Below are 6,824 nucleotides of genomic sequence, written 5' to 3' on the forward strand. Positions count from 1 at the left end.
GAGTGCGTGTGTGGGGGGGAGGCAAAGGAGAGGGAGAGAGAGAATCTTAAATAATCTTAAGCAGGCTCCATGCCCAGTATGGAGCCCACACAGGGCTTGATCTCACAACCCTAAGATCATGACCCGAGCCAATATCAAGAGTCAGATGCTTAACAGACTGAGCCACCCAGGCCCCCTGACTATCAGTATTTTAAATAATATACTTCTTAACAAAGTCATGTCAGTATCCCTTGTCTTCCAGATGCCTCTAATGTTCTAATGACATCCCTCAATCCCTTTTCACAATCCTATATGTTTTGTATACAAGAGCTGACTTAGTACAGTTAAAAGCAAACAAAATTGTTACACTTTTCTCCCAGGACAATATAAAAGAAGTCACATAACCTCAAACAACCAATCCAGACATAAAAAGATACAGTCTGATAGGTCTGACTCGGTTCCTTGACAGGAAGAGATGGCATCTTCTTTTGACAAAATATAAATAAAAACTTTAAAAACAGTGAAATGTTTTGAGCTAGAAATTACTCTTTGGTATATCCTTTAGTTTATAACAAATGTTTTTCCAGGAAAAAAATATGAAGAAGGGTATTAAATGTAGTTTAAAAAATTAAAATACAAAACCCAAAAAGTATATACTTAAAAATATATATAATATAGGCTGGGGCACCTGGGTGGCTCAGTTAAGTATGTGTGCCTTGGGCTCAGGTCATGATCCCAGAGTCCTGAAATTGAGCCCCTGCTTCGGGCTACCTGCTCAGCAGGGAGTCTGCTTCTCCCTCTCCCTCCTCCTGCCTCTTCCTCTCTCTCTTTCTCTCTCTTAAATAAATAAATAAATAAATAAATAAATAAATAAATAAATATCGTTAAAAAAATAATATAGGCTTTCAAAAATTAAACAATGTGAAAACTATGAACAATAAAGTAAAAACAAAATAGCATCTTGCCACACACAGATCTTTATCTTTTTTATAAACCTAGAGTAAAACCAGGGGAAATACATTATACATTGTATATAATACATATTATAAATACATTTACTTTAACATTTCTCTATTCATCAATAGAGAGGTACATGAACATATTTTTTAAAAATAAATCATTTATTTTAGTAGTTTTATCATGCCATTATATTACTATATCCTTTTTCTATAAAATTCAAGCAATATATAAATATACCTACAGACCTTGGTCTATATTTCAGTGCATACTCATAAATATATAAACTCTCTTTAACATAAAGTGAAAAAAACTACATTTATTTTTCTATAATATGTTCTTAACGTATTTTGTCTTAAATTCCTTCTCTCAGTATCAGTTTCATTTTTAAATAGTTGCACAGTTTTTCCATAATATCAGTACACTAAAATTTATTTAAGCACTCATTTAGATATGGAAAATAGGCTATTTTCAGCTTTTCAGAAAATGCTGTAGTAATCATGCAAATACATGCAAAGATTTATTTTTTTATATTTTTTGGTAAGTTGTTTTAATAATCTATATACATTTCTCTGAAATAAGTTTTGGGTTTTTTTGTTTTTTTTTTTTTTTTAGAAATTTTGCTTTATTATTGAGGAATTTCTTCAACTTTAGGAAATAAATGTCTAGTATTTCTCTTAGAATATTCTTCCCTCAATTCATTTTTAGACACCCCTAGGTAGGAGAGGCTTAGACTATTTCCCACTGACTGAGAATTCTTGTGTTTTTCTCCCAGGAATATGATTTCCTGGGAATATGACTTTAAGATAAATGAGGAATGTTAATATCTTTATCAATCTGGTTATCTAATTTGTTGCATCCCTAATTTAAGGATCACATATTCCCTATGAAGATCTGTGAAATGACTGAAGAACTATACAATCAGTACTACTCTAATTACATAGGGTGAGCTATTTAAAACAACTCATAAGGTTCCTCAGGGTTTATTTACATAAAGCTCTAATAGTGATTAAGGTGAAACAGGGGAAAGTGCAGGCCTTCTTAGACAGGTCTGAAAAATTCCAGGGGCACACCCTAGGGTCCTCACTCAGTTGCACAGAATATGCTCTGTATTTGGATTTTCCATTTATATTTTTGGTGGACTAGAAGGATCTTAGGTCCCCATAAGTTTATCCTTGCATTTGTGCTGTGAAGATACTTGGGCTTTTTTTGCTTACACTGTTCTTTCTTAGCATGCTAACTATCTGTTGAATTTGTTTCATATGGTTTTCTAAAACTGTGATACTTTCCAGGCTGTTTGTCATACTTTCCCCTCTCTCCTGAAATAACATTCATTTTCAGCAACCAATATATGATCATGAGTCATTTTCCCCTGTATGTCTCTCTTCAGTGAAGGAAAATTCAGTTTGCCCTAGGAGTCCTAGAACTACGCCAATTTAGCTCAAGTTTCTTTAAGGGCATTTTGGCCTCTGTTGATTCATCCAAGAAACATGTTACTGATCAATGATTTTTGCCTTAGCGTAATTTGGGCATATATTTTGGAGCTCAAAATTTTGGCTTTCCCTGAACATGGCATCATATAAGTGGTAGTCATCTCCAAATATACTTCAGCATGACCGTGCTGAAGCGGCCCTTGGGGGACATTGGGATGATCAGAAGTGGATTATATGACTGCACCAAATCATGCCTAAACTGACATGGATTGCATTTTGCCATATATTCTCTACTTTGATTACTGCCCTTCATCCACAAAAGAACGTGATCTATAAACATTAGGGTACATGAAATTATGACAAGTTGGGAACAATACATTTTTTGTGAATACTATCTGGTTAGTTTCTTCAGTGATGTGTCTTTAAATAGATGAGTTGGGAAGCACCAGTGTCCTTCAGGTCTGTGGTGGCTATTCTTTGCAGGCTAGGGAAGATGATGGGAAACACCACTTCATCTTGCGAAGACTATTGAGGAAATTTTACATATGAAAGATAGTTATTGTGGGATAAGTAGAAATTTGATGTTGTTCTGAGTGAGAGTTAAATAAGGGTGGGAAGAAGAAAATGTATGCTGAGAAGAAAAGATGTGGATCATTCCAGTCTTTTGCTGGTTTACTTTCAGATTCATTTTCCACACGGCCTCGTGAAATGTACTTTCCTGCTCCCTTGACAAGTGCTATATTTGCAAGTGGTCGTTAGGAGCTTTTACTTAGTTAACATGACTCCTCATTTCATCCTTCCAGCTTCCAGGAGTGTTAACACTCCTGCTAATATCCAGGATGCTTTTTACTGTTTTCTCTTCAGTTTTTCAGCCTTTCTGAGTCCTTCATAAGTAGAGCCCACATTAAATTCCTTCTATCGGACCTCGAGCACAGGCATGTTCTATTGACTGGGTCCTAATTGATACAATGACCTTTTAGCCAACAAATCAATTGGATATAATTTTTAAAGTGTTTTTTAAAACAAGCATTAGGAAACTGTCTAATTTGCAAATACATGAATTTTGCAATAATTCAAGTCACTCTTTCAATTTCTGTGATGAATGCCAAACAATTTTACTAATGCTAATCAAAGAGCTACTACTCTTTTAAAATGACCTAATACCCTTTCAAGTATAGAACCTCATTGCATAAGGGTTCAGTAAGAACCCTTATTAAAGCTGACATATGCAACAAGAGTAAACATTTAAATATTGTTAAACTGAATACATCTTTGTTAATGGAATATTTTTGGATTATTAATTTTATCTTATCACTTTTCTTACACTTATCTGTACCAAAATCATAGCCCGGTAGGTTTTGCTTATTCAATATATAGGAGGCATTTGCCCTTTAATTTGCAAAGTCAGCCCTTATTATAAAATAAATCAGGGGCGCCTGGGTGGCACAGCGGTTAAGCGTCTGCCTTCGGCTCAGGGCGTGATCCCGGCATTCTGGGATCGAGCCCCACATCAGGCTCCTCTGCTATGAGCCTGCTTCTTCCTCTCCCACTCCCCCTGCTTGTGTTCCCTCTCTTGCTGGCTGTCTCTATCTCTGTTGAATAAATAAATAAAATCTTTTAAAAAAAATTAAATAAATCAACCATATGAAATTCTATTTCAGATTTCAAATTAAATCAATAATACATAATATATATACATAACATATATGTAATGTATATACACCCACAAGAACCATACATTTCTGAATCAAGCAACATCTTGGTGTGAGTTAATTTTGTTTTCTCACACAATGTTTAAAAAGTTAATAGTTAATTCAATACCCTGGAATAAATAACATTTACCCCTTTAATGGATCTGTTCGGATGAGAATTCAATTTTTTTATTTACTAGTATTTGTATATGCATATAATGATATTCCCAAATTAAAGTTTAAAGCATGGAAAAGAGCAAATAAGTTCATTCTTGTGCCACATCAATCTTTTTCCATAGGGCTTCATATTTATATGCCATTCTCATGTCCAGATTATTTCAAAAAACCCTCTTCTCCTTAAATTCTTAGCCAGTCTTTAATGCCATAATTTTGCCAGTAAAGTCATTTTGATTATTGCAATTACAGGCATAAATTAGCAACCAAATTTCTTAGAAACATCTGTAGATTGGTCAGTATAGAAGGCATATCTTTTATCTGCTGCAACTGTTGCCACAATTGGTAATAAATGTATCCTTCAAGGTCACATTCATTATAACCTACAGTAGTGCCATGACATCAAAATTTCAGATTATGTTTTCCTTTTATCACAATCCCTAATTTCTGAATCAGTATATCTCTTTCATAATGACAAATGAGGAAATAATACATTTACATGGACTTGACTTACTTTCTCCAGAAGAAATTTCTCAAATAATGCATATACACTCTTTCTAAGGGGGAAATCATTAATTTTTTAAAATTATTAAATTATCCATTTGCATTAGCTTAAGTATAGTTTTGTTCCTGTTAAAGTAATAAAAAAGTTAAATAAGAGGTATGAGTTGTTCTTAGTGCTATTAGTTCATGATTTTTGACAGCATGTAGAATAGATCAGAATGTACTAATTAAATCTGGGACTAAAAGAGCCTCACATTTATCATGAAAAAAAATCTGTGTAAAATAACAAGATAAATAAGCCCATTAAAATTGATATTTACACTGGAAATATCATCAGATTCTAAAATAGACAATTGCAGTCCTAGGTTCACAACATATGTGTTTTATCACTTCTTTATAAATTTAATTATTGAAGAATTTATTCTAATAATAATGGTCCCTCACCTGATATTTCCTAAATGATCAGACATTTATTATTGAACTGATCGATTGACAGTAACATATGAGACTCATGTATTAATCAAAAAAAAGTTATCAATTTATAAAGCATTCTGTATCTGTTATAGTAAAAATAAAATTATTACATGCAAGGGTTATTGTTTTGGACTTACTTTTAGCATTCTTAGTGTTTTTTGAAACACTTTTAAAAAGATTTATTTATTTACGGTGCCTGGGTGGCTCAGCTGGTGAAACATCTGCCTTCAGTTCAGGTCATGATCCCAGGATCCTGGGATCAAGTCCCACATCAGGTTCCCTACTCAGGGGGTCTGCTTCTCCCTCTCGCTCTGCCCCTTCTCCCCACTCCTGTCTCTCTCTCTCTCTCTCAAATAGATAATTTAAAAAAAAAAGATTTATTTATTTGAAAGAGAGAGAGAGTATGGGGGGCAAGGGCAGAGGGAGAGGGAGAGAGTGAATCTCAAGCAGACTCCCTACTGAGTGCAGAGCTCGATGTAGGGCTCTATTTCATGATCCTGGTATCATGACCTGAGCCAAAATCAAGAGTTGGACACTTAACCGTTTTTTGAAACATTTATAGCAATGACAAGAAAATTTTATTGCCTTGTTAACTTTGAGTAATGTTTGAACTCCTATGAAAGGGTACATCATTGGGTTATAGCTTAGTGCTCTGGTAGAGCCTTTAAAATGACAATCAATTAAGTTCAATAATTTTTTCTTTCAACTCACAGTCCCAGAGTAAGCAGCCCAGCACTGTTTTGGTAGGCTCATAGAATTGGAGACTCAGACCACTTATATCACATTTATCTGCCTTCCCTAGAGTATTGTTTTTGTAAACTGAAAGATTCTTCCATCCAGAAATGTTATCATTATGGAAGAAAAATAATAGAGTTAATGGAGGACAACTATCAGCATCTGCTACAGACCATTCTTTGGCTGCCGAACTATCAAGGTGCTGTTACTGAAATCGCCACTAGCCCACAGTGGATATACCACTACTACTAGAACCCCTCTGCATAGGTCAACTATCCACTTTATCTGTAGGTCAACTAATTCAAATCTAAGACTATGCAGAAATTTCTATCTGATCCAGATGGGGCACATGTAACAACAACCTTGCTAAGATCCACCTCTGGCTGAAAACAATTGTAAAAATCTAAATCTATCAAATATTAGAGGAATTCCAAATTTGGTGATATTAAAGTGTATAAAATTTGCTTATGGAAAATTTACCAATAGTTTTTTCCACAGCAAAACAAGTGTCAGTTTCCAGCCTGCAATACCTATGCCTTATAGTTTTTTTTTTTAAGATTTTATTTATTTATTTTTTAGAAAAAGAGATAGGAGGAAGGGCAGAGAGAGAGAGAATCTCAAGCAGACTTCCCACTGAGTGTGGAGCTCAACACAGGGCTCCATCTCACGACCCATAAGATCATGACCTGAGCCAAAATCAAGCCGGCTGCTCAACCAACTTGAGCTACCCAGTCTCCCCTGACCTTATAGTTTTTTTTTAGACTATATTCCGTTTGATATTACAACAATGTACCAAGATCTGTATTACTTAGGAGATAGTTTTGGCTGCTATGATAGAGACTGCAACATGTGGCTAAAATAAAGAGGAAATTTTTTT

The sequence above is a fragment of the Ursus americanus genome, chromosome 13 (genome assembly GCF_024610735.1).
Source record: "Ursus americanus isolate L20-20 chromosome 13, mUrsAme1.1.p, whole genome shotgun sequence".
Taxonomy (NCBI): Eukaryota; Metazoa; Chordata; class Mammalia; order Carnivora; family Ursidae; genus Ursus; species Ursus americanus.